The sequence below is a fragment of the Eutrigla gurnardus genome, assembly GCF_963514095.1.
Source record: "Eutrigla gurnardus genome assembly, chromosome: 11".
In the NCBI taxonomy this organism is placed as follows: domain Eukaryota; kingdom Metazoa; phylum Chordata; class Actinopteri; order Perciformes; family Triglidae; genus Eutrigla; species Eutrigla gurnardus.
In genome coordinates this window covers 15,534,735-15,556,374 of record NC_139925.1, presented here as the reverse complement: position 1 = coordinate 15,556,374, position 21,640 = coordinate 15,534,735, and positions in this window count along the sequence as shown.

Below are 21,640 nucleotides of genomic sequence, written 5' to 3'. Positions count from 1 at the left end.
TTCAGTTTACTTCCAATATAAATGTTGCCATGGAAAAGTATGTCAGTTCTGCTTTTTGTCTTTTTTATTAATTTATTGCACCTCTTAGGCAGATAAAAAATGGCTTTAGAATCAGGAAAGGAAAAGAACGTCCCCCAAAATCACTCACATGTGGATTCATTCCAGTGAAACCTGAGAGGGTAATTAAACATAATGAAGATCTATGCAGAGCCAAATAGCCTGTGAGGGCTGGAGAGAGAGCCAGGAAGAGATCTAGCCAGAGAGAGAGGGAGAGAGAGAGAGAGGGAGGGAGATGTAGGTTCAGGAATTGTCTTGTTAGTGTGTGTGTGTGTGTGTGTGTGTGTGTGTCCACCTCACCTGCCTGTGGAAAAACCCAATGGTTTGGTGTAGTTTACTGGGAATACACTTCCTCTCTGTTCCATCTGTTCCAACACACGTCACCCAATCAATCGCTAACCCGATACTCTTGCCGTCCTGCCAGCCAGCCAATCACAGGAGACAAAGGTGGTCATGTGGTACTCCAGAGACAGTTGGCAGCCCATTTGTAATGTACAGTTAACTGTATAATGATATTTCTACGCCCGCTGGAAAAACCACTAGTGTGTGTGTGTGTGTGTGTGTGTGTGTGTGTGTGTGTGTGTGTGTGTGTGTGTGTGTGTCCACTTGCATTCTCCAGCCTCAAATTTTCTATGACAGTATGTGCGTGGTGTGTGTATACCTGTGTATGTATTTGCACACACGTATATCACATTATATCACATTGCATTTTGGTTCAGATGTTTAAGGGACTTTCGTCTTAATATGAGTCATGGAAATCACCATTTGAATTTCTGCCGATGGGCATTTTTCTGGTTCTTTCAACTGCTCGGCCAATAGGCTCTATCTCGCTCTTAATGTCTCTTATATTTTCTCCCTCCTTCTTGGATTGGCCACAAGTTGTTGGTTCCAGATATGTTTGCATAAACGGTGCCTGCAACACACATCTGAGCCTTTTTCTCCAAGACTTGAACTAGGATTTAAGTTCGGCGAATGGAATTCCCAGGAATACAAATTTCTGACCAGCTGATACATACAAAATGTAGGTATCATAGAAATATATAAACAGGACTGACTGTGATCAGCTGTGGCAGCCGTGTCACAGCTGGTGGGGTGTAGGTTGGCACGCCGCCTCTAAATGACTGTGAAAATGCCAAATGACTTGCTTGCACGAATTCTGTTTGCTTCTACAATAAAAGCGAACAGCCGACTGATTGCAGGCAATTTGTATTCCTTGCAGCTATAGTGAAGTTCAATCTGCATGCAAACTTTATGCTATCAATCAGTCAATTTATTTGTCACGTGAAATTGTACAAGATGGCAACTCTTGAGATGCAATCCCATCAGCCCATTCCAGTTGTAGATGCATGCTTGCAGTAATATGCTATGGGTTTTGACTGTAACTGAAGTTAAAAACAAGTCAATTTCCTGGGACTCCCGGGATAGTGTGCTTCTGTTTCCCTGGACAGAAAATGTCTCATTTTCAGGAAAATATTAATCCCTTACTTGGACACGTTGTCCTGTTGCAACTGTTCACAAACTTTCCAAAGCAAACAGGCCGTGATTACAGTGGAGGAGCGTGTGCTGTTGTTAATGGTTTTGTAATGGTCTCAGTGACAGTTCTTAGGCTGCTACTGTGGACAACTGTGGTGTTCGTTAAAGAGCAAAACCGCATTACACGGCCAACGTGGAGGTGAAGAGGGCGATGACACAGACGAAAGAGAGAGAGGGAGGGAGCTAAGATTGAGGAAGTGAAGAGGAGGAGAGACTAGTAATTGATGGCGAGACAAGAGGGGAAGCAACTGTACCACCAGACACGTGTCATACTGAAAAGAACCAAAAAGTGGGTTTAAAATCACCTTGAAGTGTATGGCACTTTTCTGCAGTGTAAGTGGAAAAAAAGTAAATCACATTTTTAAAATTTGCCATTTTTTTTCTAGGGGGAGAATGGATTTGTTGTCTCTGTGTTGGTCATTCATAGCCTCCAAGGCAAATGTATCTGGTATGATTTACTTTTTCCACATGAATGTTGTTTTTTCTTCAGTTAATGCCTCAACAATTGTATTTCATGATTCCAAAATCACTCCATATTTACTCTACAGTCCACAATATGTGTGTGTCTAGTGATCTAAAAAGTCCCACAATGGAACAAAATAATTGTCCATGGGACTTACTGCTTTCTATAATGTGTTAACATGTATGTATGACAACTCACAGTGACGGTGCTGATGCAAAATAATTCATACTTGTCTATAATATTCATTTATTGCTCACTTAAGCGTGAACATTTGAGTATGTATTGTAGAGGAAGCCTTATCGGATGTATAACATCTAAAACATCCAAATTGGTTAACAGGTGTTTTAATACAAAATGTAATTAATACCTCAAAAAGAATGTTATCTGAAATGAATGGTTTGTTTACACCGTATTGTTTGAATTTAGCTGACGCTATAAGAAATGAGGGATTGGGCCTTTAAGTCTCTCCGATGTTTAACTGTAGTCAAATCCTTGTCAGCAGGTCTGGGTTTGCTGTGGTTTGAAGCGCCACACAAATCTGTTGCTAGTGGAAGCACATTGTCAGTGTGCTTCGAACCGACCAGCGTCAGCCAGATAAACACCTCTTTGTGTATTCTTTCAATACTGGCACTTCAGCTCCGAAGCCACTCGCTTGGAGGGCACATTGAGTACATTTCAGCCGAGTATCAGCCGACTCGCCTCAGACGTGGAAATGATTGTTTGGACAGGCATTGAAATGACTATTTTAGTGTGCATGTGTGAGGACATGGGGGAAATAGATTTTCTCGCACCAGTGGTATTTATGATGGGTGAGTAAAGAGGCAAGAGAGGGAGAGAGAGAGGGTTGAAAAGAGAGTGATGAATGAGAAGCAGTTTTAGTCATCACGCTCTATCTCCTGAGCCTCTTTGTGTGTTGCGGTCGCTTCATACAGAGCCAAGTGGGGATGAGGAGGTGGCGTGTGTGTGTATATGCATGTGTGTTGGGCTTTGCAAGTGCTTCTTTGTGTGTGTGTGTGTGTGTCTGCATGTGCTTGTGTGGTATTGCTGACGGAGAACAGCTTAGAGAGGGCAAGCCAGACATGTAAAGGCTGCCAGAATCCTGCACACACACTCAAACAGGGACCATCATTATTAATACTTTAGTGAGAGCCATCCTGATGTGGGGCCAATTTAGACCCACCGCTACACATAAATCTATCCAAGACGTCTCTGCTTCTGTCTGGCCAGCTGGCAGGTAGCGTTCGGAGGCGTTGGAATGAGGAGAGAAATTCATCCAGTTACCTCTCCTCGTCTATCATTTGGGGGAGGGAGGGAGGGAGTGAGAGAAGCTCCCAATTGCATTGTTGTTTATGACTGTTGACACTTATTTAGTGACAAACAAGCGACTTGGACACAACATGCGTCGCTTTGTTTTCTCATGCAATCAAACCTTTAGTCAGTTGAAGTTTGTTCTTTCGGGAGTTGTGTGTTTATACTACATATATGTTTATAGAGGTTCTGCATATATGTGTAGGTTGACCATGAACCAGACCAGGAATGGGAGTGGGCTTGAACACTGTACACCGATATAATAGCTGAGATTTGGGAATCACCGTAAGATCGCTGCAGTCAAATGGAGCAAGAAACATGGCCGAATTACTCAGACAGGTTGCAAACATGGCTGCCAAGTTTACAAGACACAGCTAGTGCTAAATCTGTATATTCCCGGCACGGCGGGGATAGATAACGGAGAACTGGGAAAGGTGAGCTTTGTGTGAATAATCAAAATAAAGGCTCTGCAAGAGGTTGTAACTCAATGTTCCGAACCGACTGACGTGTTTCATGTGCAAACACGCTCGCAGTCAGTGGCAACATAAGATAATGAAACTTGCAGCAACGGGAGGGGGGGAATCATACTCCATAGCATCCATTGGCATTGCACGATTGGTGGAAAAAAATGTATTTGTTTGGACAGATGGGCAAACACTGTAACAGTGTTCCATTTAACAGCGCATCCAAAACATGTTTACAGAATAAACAATAAATGACAGAACTGTCATCACCTTTTATTACCCATACAGTATGCCCACAGGTGCATCAGGACAAAAATGTCAATGTATAAATTAATCATTTCTGTTAAGCCAAGCTAGTCAAACTGGTAGGTAAAAAAAAGACATCAATCATTAAAGAATAAGAATAAACGTGTGTGTGTGTGTGTGTGTGTGTGTGTGCACGCGCTCGTGTGTACATGTGCACGTCCGTTAGCGCCTAAGCAACATTGGCTCACTCCCTTCATGTTGTTGCACACATTATCCTGGACTGAGGCAATATGCTTCCCTTCCTTGGACCTGTCCAAGGGCAAACGGTATCATCACACACACACACACACATGCTCCCACAGTTGTATAGACTATAATTCTCCAACTAATTATGTTGGTAGTGGAGTAAAAGTGAGCTCAGGTTTGGCTTGTGTGAGTCATGATGGATAGTGTGCTCAGTATTCTGGAGTAGAGTTCATAATATTTACCCAGATACCGCAGGAAATGAATGGCTTGAAGTACAGCCGTTTCAATTTACACATTTTTCAGACCTCATTTTTTGGCACTTTCATTCTAATGGCTGAGGACATTATCCCTGTCTCCTTTTGTTTTATTTGCTCATAGCTCACTGTATGCGTCCCTCCGGCCTCTGCTGTACTTTTACCAGAGTGCCAAGACTCACTGATTGGCTGAAAGAAAGCAGTGAAACCCCCACACACTCACCCCCCTCACCCCACCTTACAAAATAAGCCCTCCACGCACTCATCCATATACCCACTGTACCACCATAATCCAATTCCACCTTCTCGTTAGAGCACTGTCTGCAATGACATTGGTAATATAAAATGATCTATTCAAGAGCCAGAAAAAAAATCTCCCTAAATACCTATTAAGGTTTTGTAAAGGCTTCCTGCAGGCTTCAAATTATTCCGATTTCCACCAATAATCCAAAATGAGTTGTTCATCATCTGCTAGCTCACATACAGATTGACAATCCTGTGCACTTAATAGGACAATCCTTATTCCTATTTCATCCCCAGTGCAAATTATATATGAACCCGGTTAAGGTGTCTACATGACAGATAATTACAGCAGTGCCTTATTTATTTTAGTAATTGCCAGGTGGGGGCGTACCAGTAGAGACATGAGGAAGTACGACCGGTGATGTCGACCCCCGAGGCTGTGAGATTTTATGCTGCCTCTCACTTCTTGGCTTTTTCACCTGGGAAAGGAAGCTTCCCTGCAATAGACACCCACTACCTCAGGCTCTGTACACACACATATAGACATCCCTCGACAACTTGTGTCTATGTGTAAACCATCTTAATGCACTAAGCGTGCCCGTCCCTTTGTGTGTGAATGTGTATTTATGCAGTTTTATGTGTGCAAAGGTTTGCATATCTATTATTTACACTTGTGTCTTTGTGAAACTTTTGCCCAGCTTTGCATGTGTGTGTATGTGTTGTCAGATGGCAGGGTGAGCCTCAAGGTGCATTTAGGAGAAAATGAGAGACGAGGCGAAGGCGATGAATGAGGGGGTTGAGGTGGAAACCCGAGACGCTCAGACCTCACCTGGAGGCGGGGCCCGTTGCCTCGGGGCCACGAGCTGTCACTCAGCGCAGGAGTAAGCGTGTTGTTCCCAGGACCTTTAGCTCAGGTGAGACGGAGAAGACGAGTGCGAGTGGGAAATAGAAAGAGAAACAGTGTAATGTTTTTTCACACATACCGTACTGATACATGATATCACATCCGCTATCAGGTTGACATTTCTGTCACATTTTCCCGTTCCCCTTCAGCTCCCTATGTGTTCATTCATGCTGTACTTTGAGTCATTTCTCTTTTACTGGCATGTTCCTTTCCAACCCACTGGTGGATGTCAGTATACAAACATTCAAGCAGTGGAAATATAGCGTTTATTATTTTTAAAACCTATACATACGTATGCCGTCATTTTAAAAGTGCGTACAGTGTAGAGGAAGAGCACGCTTTACCGCTTCCTGGTAGGTCATGTAAATCCGGGAATGTGCGTCAAGGTTCAGAGGTACTTGTTGCGTGTGGGGATTCCCAGAACTGTCAGTTTTTCATGTGAGTGGTGATCCAAGGTGTGTTCTGATAGAAATACACTGGCCTGTGCTGATTCTGTGTGTATTTGCATGCACTCTTCATACATGTATGTTGATACATCTGCGTCTATACCCGTGACTGATGACATGACCGCATTTATCACGATGTCCTATGCGCTATACCGCACATCTCGGAGAAGAAATGAAATGAATCATCTGCGTGTGCGTATTTCACAAGCCCTTTACAGTATTTTAACCGGGCTCCGATTACGACGGCCATCTGCCTCACGCTCATTGTCGTCACAGCGGCGAAACCTGACCGCCACAAGCTCGGTGTTTGTTTCACATGTTTATTTTCACAGGAGAGTCACATCCTCCGCTCCGTCCTTCCACCCCCTTCCGTCTTTTATTGTCTGCAGCATAGAGCGCCACAGATGGGGTGAGATGGGTATCGAGATATATACAAAAAATACACGTGTGTATGTGTGCATACATGTGTGTAGATGTGGTTACGTTGTGGCACAGACGAGTCCACCGTCTTTAATTGTGAAACTACGACGCTCGCAGGTGTCAATATACACTCGCTACATGTGCAGGAAGTTAGGTTTAGGCAACAAAACCACTTAGTTAGGTTTAGGAAAAACGCGTGGTTGGCGTTAACCTGACTGGCGAACGTGCATTTAGGTTTAGTCAATGAAACCACTGAGGCAGGTTGAGGAAAAGAGCGTTAAATTCCCAGACGACTCAGAGTGACAAAAAATTCATGTGACCATCCAATGAGAGTATGATCTTTCTTAGTTCCATCCATCCATCCATTTTCTTCCGCTTTATCCGGGACCGGGTCGCGGGGGCAGCTGCCTGAGCAGGGACGCCCAGACTTCCCTCTCCCCGGACACTTCCCCCAGCTCCTCCGGGAGGACCCCGAGGCGTTCCCAGGCCAGCCGGGTGACATAGTCACTCCAGCGTGTCCTGGGTCTTCCTCGGGGTCTCCTCCCGGTGGGACATGCCTGGAACACCTCCCGAGGGAGGCGTCCAGGGGGCATCCGATACAGATGCCCGAGCCACCTCAACTGGCTCCTCTCGATGTGGAGGAGCAGCGCCTCTACTCCGAGCTCCTCCCGTGTGACGGAGCTCCTCACCCTATCTCTAAGGGAGCGCCCCGCCACCCTGCGGAGGAAGCTCATTTCGGCCGCTTGTATCCGGGATCTTATTCTTTCGGTCATGACCCAAAGTTCATGACCATAGGTGAGGGTAGGAACGTAGATTGACCGGTAAATTGAGAGCTTCGCCTTTCGGCTCAGCTCTCTCTTTACCACGACGGACCGATACAACGACCGCATTACTGCAGCCGCTGCACCGATCCGCCTGTCAATCTCACGTTCCATCCTTCCCTCACTCGTGAACAAGACCCCAAGATACTTAAACTCCTCCACTTGAGGCAGGAACTCCCCCCCGACCTGGAGGGAGCAAGCCACCTTTTTCCGGTCGAGAACCATGGCCTCAGATTTGGAGGTGCTAATCCTCATCCCGGCTGCTTCACACTCGGCTGCAAACCGCCCCAGGGCATGCTGGAGGTCCTGGCTCGAAGGAGCCAACAGGACCACATCGTCTGCAAAAAGCAGGGATGAAATCCAGTGGCTCCCGAACCAGATCCCCTCCGGCCCACAGCTGCGCCTAGAAATCCTGTCCATAAAAATAATGAACAGGACCGGTGACAAAGGGCAGCCCTGCCGGAGTCCAACATGCACCTGAAACAGGTCTGACTTACTGCCGGCAATGCGAACCAAGCTCCTGCTCCGGTCATACAGGGACCGAACAGCCCTTAGCAGAGGGCCCCCGACCCCGTACTCCCGAAGTACCTCCCACAGAATGCCACGAGGAACACGGTCGAATGCCTTCTCCAAGTCCACAAAACACATGTGGACTGGTTGGGCAAACTCCCATGAACCCTCGAGCACCCTGCAGAGGGTATAGAGCTGGTCCAGTGTTCCACGGCCAGGACGAAAACCGCATTGTTCCTCCTGAATCTGAGGTTCGACTATCGGCCGAATTTTCCTCTCCAGTACCCTGGAATAGACTTTCCCGGGGAGGCTGAGAAGTGTGATCCCCCGATAGTTGGAACACACCCTCCGGTCCCCCTTTTTGAATAGAGGGACCACCACCCCGGTCTGCCAGTCCAGAGGCACTGTCCCCGACTGCCACGCGATGTTGCAGAGACGTGTCAGCCACGACAGCCCCACAGCATCCAGAGACTTGAGGTACTCAGGGCGGATCTCATCCACCCCCGGTGCCTTGCCACCGGGGAGCTTCTTAACTACCTCGGTGACTTCAGCCCGGGTAATGGGTGGATGAACCTCCGAGTCTCCAGCCTCTGCTTCCTCAATGGAAGACGTGTCAGTGGGGTTGAGGAGATCCTCGAAGTATTCCTTCCACCGCCCGACGATATCCCCAGTCGAAGTCAGCAGCTCCCCACCTCCACCGTAAACAGTGTTGGTGTTGGTTGGATCTTTCTTAGTTTGTGGTTCATATTTAAGCAAGCCTGGGGTGAAAAGCCTTTTAAATAACCTTCACACCACTACTACCTTATAGAAATAATGATTAATATGATACCAAAATATTAGTAGTAAGCGAAGCTTATCATTCATCCAGACAGGGAGTTTGTTTCCCTTCGTCACGCTTGTCGTAGAGAAACCTTTTCTTTTTTTCCTCTTTTACTTTGCTTTGAGTGGATACAGTTTTTGCCCAGGCAGTCCCAGTGGGAATTAAACCTATAACCCTGACTGTATCAGTGACATGCTTTACATATTAATGTGTGAAGGACCGTGTGTCTGCTGCACGTACACGGTTATAATTATGCAGGGATGACTGAATGCATTTGCTTTTCTGTGCGCATGCATGTAGGTGTGAGTACACACAGGACAGCTGACTGCTGAGTATAATCAATGAAGTGCTGAATATATTTCTCTCCGGGGTCTTCCTAATGGGGGTGCTGTGGGTAAATAACACACACACACACACACACACACACACACACACACACACACACACACACACCTCCCTCAACTTCTACAAATAACATTCTACACACATATCCCTCTACTGTATATGCCTTGTCTCCCCTCCTGTCCTCCACCACACATTCCTCTTCTCCCCAGTGAGAGAGCCATTAGTCGGCCTGCTCTGTCTACTCCCTCCCCAGGCTCTCGCTTAACCCCCTGCTCACTTAGCACCTCCCCGCTCCAGGCCCTTCTCTCCATGCCACCACACGGCCCGGTTCTGGGAGGCCCAGAAATTGGACTCTTTAAGCCCCAAACAGAAGGCCTTTGATGGGAATGGGCCATGTGAAGCCCTGACCAGAGTCAGAGACCCAGCCCTTCTCAGCTTTCACAGGGGGGACTTCCACAAAACTCCAGGGACATTAGGAAGATGCGGGAATAAAGATCATGCTTTGTCCAAATATGTGACCTTGTACCCTCCTTTTTCCGATTAATACCTGAGATGGTTTAAATACATTTTTCAAATAGATCAAGGAAATGTTGGCACAACAGGATGGGAAGTCAAATATGGTCTCCAGACACATTAATTACACATTCATAGGTGTTTGTTTTTTTATTTGCAGGGTACCTCCTACTGCTAATCTTTTTCTTTTCTGCTCCTTTCTACTCATTGACTAAAAAGCTCTCATATCGGAGTATGAAACATTTAATACAGACGGCTTTGTTTCATATGTACACGTGTGTGTGTGTGTGTGTGTGTGTGTGTGTCTTCCTGTAAAGTTGTTGGGACATGACAGTCCTGGCACATCCTCCTGTTCTTGTTGGATGAACTCTTTGTGACTCTGACTGTGTGTGTCACTGCTCATTATGTGTATGTACTCATATTAGACACACACACACACACACACACACATACGTAAGAAAGTGAGACAGTGTGTCTTTGTGTGGACAGTGTGTTTGCTAGACAGCATGACTGACTTAAAAACGAAAACAAAAAAATGTTTAGGTGTCTACAGTCTGACGGTGAAGAAGAGGGAAGTATTGTAAGCCAATGAAATTGACAGATGTGGTCGGACCAGTTGGTCTGTCTACAGTAATTAACTGAATTGCACAATGGTTACTGACAGTGTGTCAGGTAAAGTGCCACGCAGCTGGTTGTGTGAATGCAAGTGTTGCGTGCACAAACAAGCACCCACAGGTCAGACTTCTAGTACACAGTTGTCAGTCAGCTGTAGTTGCAAGTTGAGTTTGTACGTTCTGGAGCGCGAGGACGTCTTTGTGCTGCACAGAGTTTGTGTTGTGTGTGAATATTATGCCCAAATGCCTCCTATGCACTTGGGAAGAAAAGTGATGAAATCTTTAGTCCTCAATTAGCAATGGTGGTCTTAGATTTACGTACTGTAAAACATGTCCACGGCGGCCAGTTTAGAGCTTTGGCAGCCAAAGACGGTGTGTGTCAAATGCAGACCGTGCCAGAGAATTTGGACCAAGTGACTGCAACTAGGGTCAGGAACCAAGCAACTTGAATAGGACATGATATCACATAGAGAATACTGGTGAGCTGGTATACATCTTTAAACATATTTACATCTAACTCCTGGTGCCAAATCAGCATTTTATGTTGCCCTGTTTGAGGTTTTTAACACGTTATGAAGCTTATTTATTGATTTGCTATATTTTCAAAACATGAGAGCAGCTCCGCTGTATGACGTGAGTCGAAGACGTCACTCCTGCACCCGTTTCATTACATCATCGATCTAAGATTCACCAGACACTTATCGCACCATCTTGACATGCCTCAGTAGGGATATTGTACAGTTTTGACTCATCTTGCACATTGTGACGTACAAAGTATTTGTAAAATTGTTGTTCCTGCACTTAAGACTTGCACATCGAGTACTTGGGCCTGCATGTTCAAGTTAAATTTATCGCCTTTCCCATTTTGCCACCTTGTGCTCAGCTGTTCACACATCTAATCTCCGCTGGCTTAAGCCACTTCATCATGCTAAATCCACCACTTTACACACGCACAAACACACACACACACATATACAGTTTGCTGTGACAGGTTCACTCGGCCCGAAAGGTTGATCAACAACACACACACACACACACACACACACACACACAGAAACGGAGAGAGAGAGTGACCTGCCCTGCAGTGTTAGGGAGCAGCTTATTTTGAAAGAGCATTTTCTACATTCCACACGTCACCTAAAACCTGCTGTTTACCATTTAGTTCTGTGGGATCTGTGTGTGTGTGTGTGTGTGTGTGTGTGTGTGTGTGTGTGTGTGTGTGTGTGTGTGTGTCAATAGGCCCATCTAATCTCACTCTTAGGGCTTTGAGTGAACATGTCAAGACCTTACTCACTTGTGTATACGTGTGTGTATTTCTGAGTCTGTGTGTGTTAGGAGGTTTAGGCACAGAGTGACAGGTTGCCATGTTATCCAGGTGCTTCTGCTAAGCTTATTATTGACAGCATCAGCTGGAGATAGGAGGTAGAGTTGGAGGGTAATGGAATACCTGCTACGTTGTAGCTGCGTATAGGTGTTTTGTCAGCAAGTACTTCCAGCGAACATATACTGATAGATATTTCGTTTGAGTGACTTTTCTTATTATGTTGTTGGATTGCCGTGACCCTGACAGTACTGAGAACTTTCTCAGATATTCTGTTTTACTAGTTTCCCCCCAATTCTTCTTTTACGTTCCAAAAACATTTAACCCACCAGCTTCATTCCAGATATTTTACACACACCAAACTTCACAAGACAGACGTGTACAAACTATGGCCAAAGAACATTGACTTGACAAGTTTTGAGCGAGTTGAATTAAACTTATTTAATATTATTAGTTATATTATTTGTAACACTTATTTGAAAGCAGAAAATATAATTTTCTATTGTGATTAAATAACTTCATTGCATTGCAGAGGTACATTTTCACCTGAGCTTTAAAATCTCAGAGTAAATGAGGGCACGAATCAAAAGACAATATAACATTAAGTGTATATTATTCTGCAAATACAGCTTTAAGTGAATTTAAATGATTCCATACGGTACATCCATGTATACAAGTGCTCACTAGTGTACCGATGAGATCAAATCCAAAGCAGTGTGACAAGATACACTGAGTCATTAGAATGCTTCTTATTCCGGTGAAAACTGACAGGAAGAATGTCATCACTAAGATGTTTGTATCAACTACTGTAATTAATGTCATGAATCACGCTGCTGTCATTGTGCAGGAGAATGAGGGTGGCATTCACATGCCAGTGTGTGTGTTTGTGCACATTTATAGCTGTTGTATAAGGTTAAAAAAGTTTGGGATCTGTTCAGATTATTATGAGTTTGTCGTCGAGTCTTTCTAGTTTGAAGCCTATTTTTGTTTTTCTGAATCTGAATTCACAGATGAAGGCCCAAATTCAAATTAAATAGTTTGCACATGCTGGTGTAGTCAAATCGGGAAGTAGTTCTGCAATGCAACGGACTGAAACAGGAACTAAATGGTGAAACAATAGGTTAATTCATACTATTTGTGCATTTGACGTGCCTGCTGAAGGGCAGTTAGAGTAAGCTTGACAGTGACAGAAAGTGACAGTCAGAAAGATGCAGGTGAGCAGGGTTTGTGTGAGTAGAAGGAAATATAAGGTTTCAGAGTTGAATTCACATGTCCCTGCCATGACATGGCGTTCCAGTTCGTGACCTTTGAACCCAGCCTTGAGGAAGTGAGTCGCACCTGTACCAGAGTGTAGAAGAAGTGCCACAAATCTCCTGACATCTGTAACCCAACGTGCACTCTCTTCACCATCAGTTTCCTCCTGCTACATCTGTCCGCCTATACTTGCCAGTATCTGTCTGCCTCTCGGCCTTACCCCATACAAATCAAACCCAACACCTCACTGCTACACAGTGACAAACAGTGAGACACTGTTACAACGACACGGAAGCAGAAAGACAAGAGCGATACTTAACGAGAGACATCTGCCCATTTGGCGGCGTGTTGCAGAGTCGTTAATCCTGTTGCGCCTTTATGCGATGGCTATAAATCAATCGTTATGTTTATTGTTTTTGATTTATTGGCGTCAAAAGTGCAAATGCAGGTTAGAGAGAGGTGTATGGGAAAGGAAACAACTCCGTCGATTGTGAATGACTTCCCATTGACTCATGTAGAATCGTTTCTACATGAGCCTAGATTCTGCTGGAGTAATCAAATATTTACCCTGCATGGGTAAGACCACTAATTGAAATGTGTGCTGTATTATAATATTTTCCTAATTTTTTTTATATACTTCTTTGCTTTCCTCTGTGTTTATTTATCCTGCGCAAAATACATAATATTTTTGCAACTTGATACTGTGCATGAGACACTTTTTATGAGCAATTAATTCTCACACCCTTATGTGTGTCTCTGCCAAGCAGCTCTGTGTGAACAGGTGTGAGAAGGTCATAGTGTGAGCCAAGAGGTGATGGAGAGGTGAAAGACAGCAAACGGGTGAGAAACAGAGGACCATGGTGGAAGTTGATGTTCCTGTGCCCCAGGGCTGTGTGTGTGTGTGTATGTGTGTGTGTGTGTGTGTGTGTGTGTGTGTGTAGGCGTGCAGGCGTTCATGCCCAGGGCAGAGTATTAGTAACAGGATATGGCTGCAGTAGAAAGCTGGAAACTTGTACCTCCTTATCTAGAGGGCAAGTGAGTCTGTGTGTGTCGTTTTTCTCATACATACCTGATCACCACGATAACATCCACCCTGTGCGTGTGTGTGTGTGTGTGTGTGTGTATAAGTCTCAACTTTCTGTAAAGTCCCCCTGATATGGCTCATAGGCAGGGTGAGACAGGGATTGAACTCTTATATTTTCACTCCTCACCAAAAACACCACAGTGGACAAAGAACTCAGGAGCTTACATTTAAGGGGTTGATTTAAAAATCATAAGCAATCCAACATTTCAAAACATTTTAGATAATGAAATCAAAATCATCATTGTCGCTGTTGCAGACCAGGGCACGGAAAGTGTATATTATTTTACAAATACAGCTTTAAGTGAATTTAAATTGTTCGGTACATACATGTATACAAGTAACACTTATAAGTGCTCACTAGTGTACCGGTGAGGTCACATCCAAAGCAGTGTGACAAGATACACTGAGTCATTAGAAAATGCACCTTATTCCAGTGTAAACGACGCGAAGAATGTAATCATTAAAAGTGTTCGTATCAACTACTGTAATTAATGTCATGAATCATGCTGTTGCCATGCTAGAGAATGGGGTTGGCATGAGGTAACATGCCAAAGTGTGTGTGTGTGTGTGTGTGTGTGTGTGTGTGTGTGTGTGTGTGTGTGTGTGTGTGTGTGTGTGTGTGTGTGTGTGTGTGTGTGTTTGTGCACATTTATAGCTGTAAGGTTAAAAAATGAGTAAGGGATCTACTTTACCTCCTTGGTTTTACAGCAACTAGAGCACTATTATTTGGCAATGGTTTCTTATCCAAGGATTGTGATAAATATCAAAGAGAATATGTTTCCTGCTTTCCTCCTCCAACCTCCCTTTATCAATAACCCACCAGCCCTCCCACTTCGAGTCCCCCCCAGCCCCAACGCCACGGCGACCAAGTCCCCCCTTTTCTCCCCTGTGTTTTAGGAAGTTTTGGGTTCTGCTTGTTTTTTCTCTGCCTTCCTGAAAAGGTAAGACGATCCATCCTGCTTTTCTGTTTTTTTTTCTTCCTGAGAACAATGCTGGGCGACAGTTGGAGCTAGCTTCAGGAGACTCGGTGAGAGACAAACATGGGGGAGTAAAGGTGTGAAATGTTCAGACTAATAATTGTGGTGCCATGGCTCAGACCAGACCACATAGAGTGTAGATATATAAAGTTCATACAAAGTTACATAACTTCTTTATAACTTTTCCCAAATGTTTTTTTTTTTGGATCAGCTCACAGTTATTTCCTTTCACTTTGTTCTTTGTAATTCAACTTTTACATATCCCTGTCTAACTTTAATTCTTTCATCCACATACAGTATAACATGTTAATGGTCCCCTCAAGCTAACTGCCACTTCCATTTAGCATTTTGTATTTTCTTCTTATTGACCACAGAACCTCGCCCCTTAGTGCAACTGTAACTAGGCATGGCAGCCTGGTGAAGGCGTTTACCTGTTAAAAAAATGTTTATTTATAATAGTGACAATCCCATTGTTACAAACGTTTGTGTGTGTGTGTGTGTGTGTGTGTGTGTGTGTGTGTGTGTGTGTGTGTGTGTGTGTGTGTGTGTGTGTGTGTGTGTGTGTGTGTGTGTGTGTGTGTGTGTGTGACACTGTATATCTAATAACACAAGACAACTTCAGAGCTAATTTCTTTGGACTAATCTGAGAGCATCCTCCTGCAGTCATTCTCTTTGTTGCTCGACTGTTTTGTTCACACCATGAGTGACAAAAGCAACCGAAGCAACGGGCTCACGACATTTCTTCAGGGTGAAACAAAAACAAAGGATTCGCTGACGCTTCAAAGCATCAATGGAGTGCTGAAAAAACTTGAGACCACCTCATCTTTTACCGGCACTCGATGCTCTTACACCAATTAGTAGAGCTGTAGATTGTATTCAGTGTAGGGTAACGTTACTTTTAACATTACAAATGAATTAGTTATATTACAAGGCACAGTGCCTACAGAATGGCCAGGGGATGCAAAGTTGTTGCTAGAAGCTGGTGAGAATGGCCGCTGACAAATCGACATGTCCTGGATGTGGACAGGCCAATCACAACCGTTCATCTACATGCTCTGGGAAAACTTCACCCTCTGCTCCACAACCGCAAGTCACATGAGGAGAGCTCTGAGATCATCTTTATTTTCTGTTTAAGCAACAGTGAGTGAACGGTCTGCGTCTGTTAGCGCCTTTGCAGAGTAGCTGTAGCAACAGCAGTTCTTTGCTCGTGTTTCTGCTACGACGGCATTTACAAGCAAGCACACGACTTCTGCATGTCACCGCAGGACTTGGATTGGTTCTGCTATGCAGGGTTTTTGTCAAACTATTATTGTTTCCATGCAGTTTTAGGAGTGAAAGTGGGGAGATTGTCTTTAGTCTAGTTGAGCGAAGCTTTTGGAGACTGACTTGTTACCTACTGAGAAAAATAACTTGCTAGGATACTTTTGCCTAACCAGAAATTAAAAAGCCTCTGTGATTTAGTTTTTGCTGGTCATATTATCCAGAGGGCACACTATCCACCCACCTTTTAGATGTATTTTCAACATACATTATAGCCATATAACATCAAAACCAAGTTTAACACTACAGGTTGTGAAAAAAACCCAACATTTTATTCGGGTCCCACTCAAATGACCACCTGTGAGTCCCGGGGACTTACTACATTGGAAACCTATCAACATCACTACTGTAAAAATCACTTCACAGCCATTCCCCTGCTTATATATCCAGATGCTGTTCAGTTGCCATGATTTCATCTCATTCACTTGTGTCATGAGAGATCTCCCAGTCACCATCCGACATGCAGCATTTTATTGAGAGCTCAACCCAAATCCCTTTCATGAGTCGGAAAGACTCTGCGGTCTTCAATGTGACAAAGGTAGAGAATGAGGAGAAGAGAAGGACCTTAAACCCAGAAGAAGAGATGTCCAGTTAACTCGTGCAAAGAAAGAGAGGAAGAGGTTTTCCCTCTGTGGAGATCAGATCCTCTGTCTGACTATCATCCACGTGTCTGCTGATCATACTAAATCATAGAAAAAACAATGAGAAGTTGTTAGTGTGTCTTTGTCACGGTCAGTTGTAGCCAGATGTGTGGGGAACCTTCATGCTTGTGTGTAATGTAATCTGATTTTTGGGGTCCAGGGTTGAGAAAAACATTCTACTGGTATACATCCCTCCTTTTCCTTTTCTTTTGTTCTCTTTGTGTGTCTTAATTTCTTTGCTTCATCTTCAGGGCAAAATGTCATGATGGTTATGTCCTCGTCATTCCCTCCCCGTGTCTCCCTCTCTCTCTTTCTCGCCACCTGATATGGGTGTCAGGTCATCGACGGTTGTGTCACGAGTCACGCTTCTATTCTGAAGGCTTGCCTTCTAAACTGGCCAGCCATATTGGATTACTGACCAAATAAACTTTGGGCCGGCAGAAAATCCATTAGTTATATCGATAAACACAGACACATGCATGAATGCATGCATGCACACACAATGAAATGCAGACTTGGGCAGACGTGTTCTTACACACATAAATACAAACGTGCAGCGAGCGAGCAGCGGACACTTAACAGGCATGTTTAAAGAGTAAAACAAGCAAACGTGCACCGACACGATTCCATTAGCTCTGTCAATAAATGTGAATTATATCGCAAAGACTCTATCCTTTCTTAAATTCCTCACACCAGGACCACAATGAATATTTTGTGTCTTTGTCCGTGAAGCTATTTATCCTAATTAAGTTAAGTGTGCCAACTGAGCCGGGATATGCCTAAACACACAAACATGCCGAAGCCGAGCAATAAATGAAGGAAGCTGATAGTGTTTGGCAATTATGAGAGAGAGAGAGAGCAAGAAATAGAATAAAAACACCAGTGGTTAGGAGTGAGAGAACATGAGGACAAAGGGTGGGGTTATGATGAGGGTTTGCCTTTCGCGGCACCATGAAGAAATTACCGATTTCTGTTTTTCTTTTTCTTCTCCGCTCCGTTTCCCCGTTCAGAGTTCAGAAATTCCTGCCTGGAAACAGTGAGCTCGAACATCAAAAGGAAATGACTGCTGAATATGAGAACTTTTTACATAAATTCCACTCTTAATACACGGGTCGGTCTGCATGCTGACTGGTCCACACAGACATACTGTACACACACATGTTTCCATGCGGTTAACACAGTGGTGGCAGTTTGCTATGAAGGTTTTTTCCTCAATTACCAGCCCTGTAAGGAGCCTTTCATAGTGTGTTAACCCATCAGTGAGATTAGTACGAGTGGATGCGTTCTCGGCACACGCAGGTCTGGGAGGTTTTAGAATAATTTTACAGCTGTAAAGCACTTCATCATGATATTAGACACCAAAGCACATATGTATTTTGGGAATGTCCTCATTTACTGCTGCACACATACAGTACATGTGGTTCAGTAGTGACCTGGGGCAGCACATGTTACAGGGGAACCCACCTCTACTCGGGGTGTACTGCTGAATAGGTGAAATATAGTATAGTTTAAAGGCTTTTCTGTCTCCAAAAGCAACTTCCTGTCATGTGAGTTATTGTCGCAATAAGTTTGAAAAGTGGAGATAGAAAATGAGCTCACCGGACCTCTGTAGCCACTACTCGCCTCTCCTTGAGGCTAGCGTCTCAAAGCAGCATTAGCTGCTACTGGCATAACACAACTGAAGCTCCAATGGAACTGTTGCATTGTGGGTAGTGTAGGCATCACAAGGAGGAAGAATACATAGAATAAAACCGATTCTACCTAACAATGTTATTGTGATGCACCACCCGCTGCCTTACGGGCAGATTGACTGTTGACTGTTCATGTCCAGTGCACAATTAAAATGAAACATAGACAGTTTGTCACATCAGTCATTAGAAATCGTGAATCACGTTAGCGCCGATAGTCACGTGACTCGTTTGTCACTTGCTATTCACGTGAGTTGAAAGTCAGCGCGCTGTTTTCCTAAACCTAACAGAGTGGTTTTGAAGCCTTAACCTGACCTACTGTCAAGACGGAAGTTTAATTTGAAAAGCCACTATGCATGTAACGAGTGTATACGGACATGCAGTAAAGCTTTGGAGAACTAACCAAGCTGCATTATTGTAAACATTGGAGTGAGAATGTGTTTGGTGCGGATCACTAAAGAAAAAGGTAGGTCATAGCTACTGCCAGAAGGTAGATTAAATAGATTCATGGGTTAAGAGCCTCCTAAGGTATATTTCCTGCCAATGAATCAATCTCAGGCTGGGACTCGTTCAGGCGTTTGAACCATTTTTTTCCCAGTAAGTAATATATATCGGGGTAACCGGAGCCATGCAACGTGACAGAGGGGAACTCAGGGCTGTTGCATCACTCCAATTTGAAAAATGTCCTGTCACCATGAAGCATGATGGGACCTTTCCACAGCCACCCAAATGAAACTGGAACGTTCCCTCTCTCTTTCTCTCTCTCGCTCTCTCTGCCACCAGCAGTTGCAATCACTGCAAGTTAGCACCTCGTCATAAGCATTCTTTAGGACATATTAGCACAGGCTTCTCTGACCTATCCAGTTTCAAACCAAACACACACACACACACACACACACACATATGCGCACTCTGCAACCCAATATGTTCCCACACCCACCCTAACACCATTTTTACAGAAATCCTCTCAACAACAAGTGCTTGGTATAAAAATATCCTTTGTATCATTAAGGCTGTGTGATCTGATTGGTTGAGAGCGAGGACGTGTGTGTGTGGGGGGGTATTTATATCGGCAGTGAAAGTATCAGTGCAAGGGTCAGGACTCTGGGTAAACACTTGTGCCTGGGAGATCAGTGGAACGCCTCGTTAAACGTGTGGTCAGTAGTGCACGGGTGTGAGTCAGCGCGTACCTACACACACATAAACGCAGTCACGATTCAGATGCTTCAGTCGGGATGAACAGAATTCAATTCCTGCATTTAAGTGACCCCACACTCCTCCCTCAGTCTCTCATCCCCCTCCAGCCAGCTGCATGTCCGCCTGGAGGAGAAATCAAGACTACCATATTGCACAATTTATGTCAATCCAAATGGAGCAGAAAGGGAAATCAAAGACCCGAGTAGGCGATAAAGTGCATATTTGCCCGGTGCTGTAATACGGTCTGTTACGCTGTGAAACGCTCGCTGACTGATGTGAAGTCATGCCGGTTGTCCAGTGCTTCATTCGCCGGGTGGATTCCTGGTGGCACAAAAAAAAAAAAGAGCAAATCCACATGTCACTTTTTGGCACCATGACGTGTTTCATATCCTTGATTGGTTGTCATCCTCTTTGTTTAATTCTTTCCTCAACTCCTCATTATGTATTATTAAAACAGCAGACTAATGCGGACTCACATTTCCAGTTCGGCTCACAGGGGGAAAGTTTGCCGTTGTTTTCTGTGTCAAAACACTCAGCGATCATCATTACTCACCATTCCAAATGATGAATGCTTTTCATACAGCAGGAAACGATTGAACTGGTTAATTAGTGCTGACACATCATTAGACAGTTGCACAACACAGGACTGACACGTTGGGTGTGTGGCAAAACACAAGTTGTTGCTATTTAGAGCCAGAATGTCTCACGGATCACCAACACCTCCCACTCCGTAGAACCAGTTGGACCTCAGACAATCGAAGAGCCACATGTTGGTTTCGGGATCCGTGGTCGAGCTGGGAAATGAGAAATGGTCAAAAGTGTGCAGTGGCTTGCTGTCAAAATATGGGGTTTCATTCTAAAATGAGATATTTGAAACCTCTGAAACACTTTTGCTTATAAGATACGTTAATGAGGGAACATGTGTTATTTACAGAGTATGATATATACATGTACAGTATGATAACTAATTATATGCAATTAAATGTGAAGTATAATTGTTGTAAGAATTCTTCTTTTGCTTTTTTTTTTTTTGGTTCTAATTTCTCTTCTCTCAATCAAATCATTAGCCTTTGCGACGAAGAGTGAGTCAGCTCATTGTGTCCGTTGTCGATCTTAAAAATAGCCCAACACACGAGATAGTCTTCGAGCTGCTGTGGTAAAATTTGCTGTTACGCCACAGTTGAAAATGAGGCCAGAGAGAGAAAGTAAAAACAGACGGAATGGGTGGGAGGATTTAACACGGGGAGACATAGAAACTGACAACCAGACTAAGAGACAAAGAGTGGGTGGATGAGAGGATCCCTGAGGAGGCTCTCCATCCAGAACTCAGACACAGCTCCTTAACTCAGCGTGACCGTATACAAACTCTCAGACGGTCCCTGAAGACACACACACACACACACACACACACAAATGCTGACCCCAGGGCTGCAGGTTCAGAGGTTCATCTTCTGGTTTTCCCTCTGCGTCCTTTAAAATCTTCAGATGACAATTAGGGTGAATTTGATTAACAGAGGGACCGGCATGGCTATCATGGCTTTTTTTTTGTTTTTTTTCTTCTAATTTTTATGGCGAGCCAGTGTATCACATTTCACTAGCTGTCATTTATACTGCCACGGGAAGGGTGGGGGGGGGGGGGGGGGGGGTCGCTTTACTGGCCTAAAGCAGACTTCAAACAAAGCCCGAGAGAGAGTGAGAGAAAGAGGGAGAGAGAGCCGAGAGCAAAAGAAGAAAAAAAAGACAGAGAAAGAAAAAACAATTGCATAAAATGAATGAGCAGACAGAGACAATTTAACAAGCGATGTGGGAACATTCTCCCAGTCATCTAGAGTTGGGTTTCATTTTGGCAGCTCCGTGTGAATAGCTATTACTTTTCCAAGGCCATCACATTGTACAATTGCTACTATGTCAGGAAGATAAAACCCCAATCCACCCGCGCCTGCGTATGGAT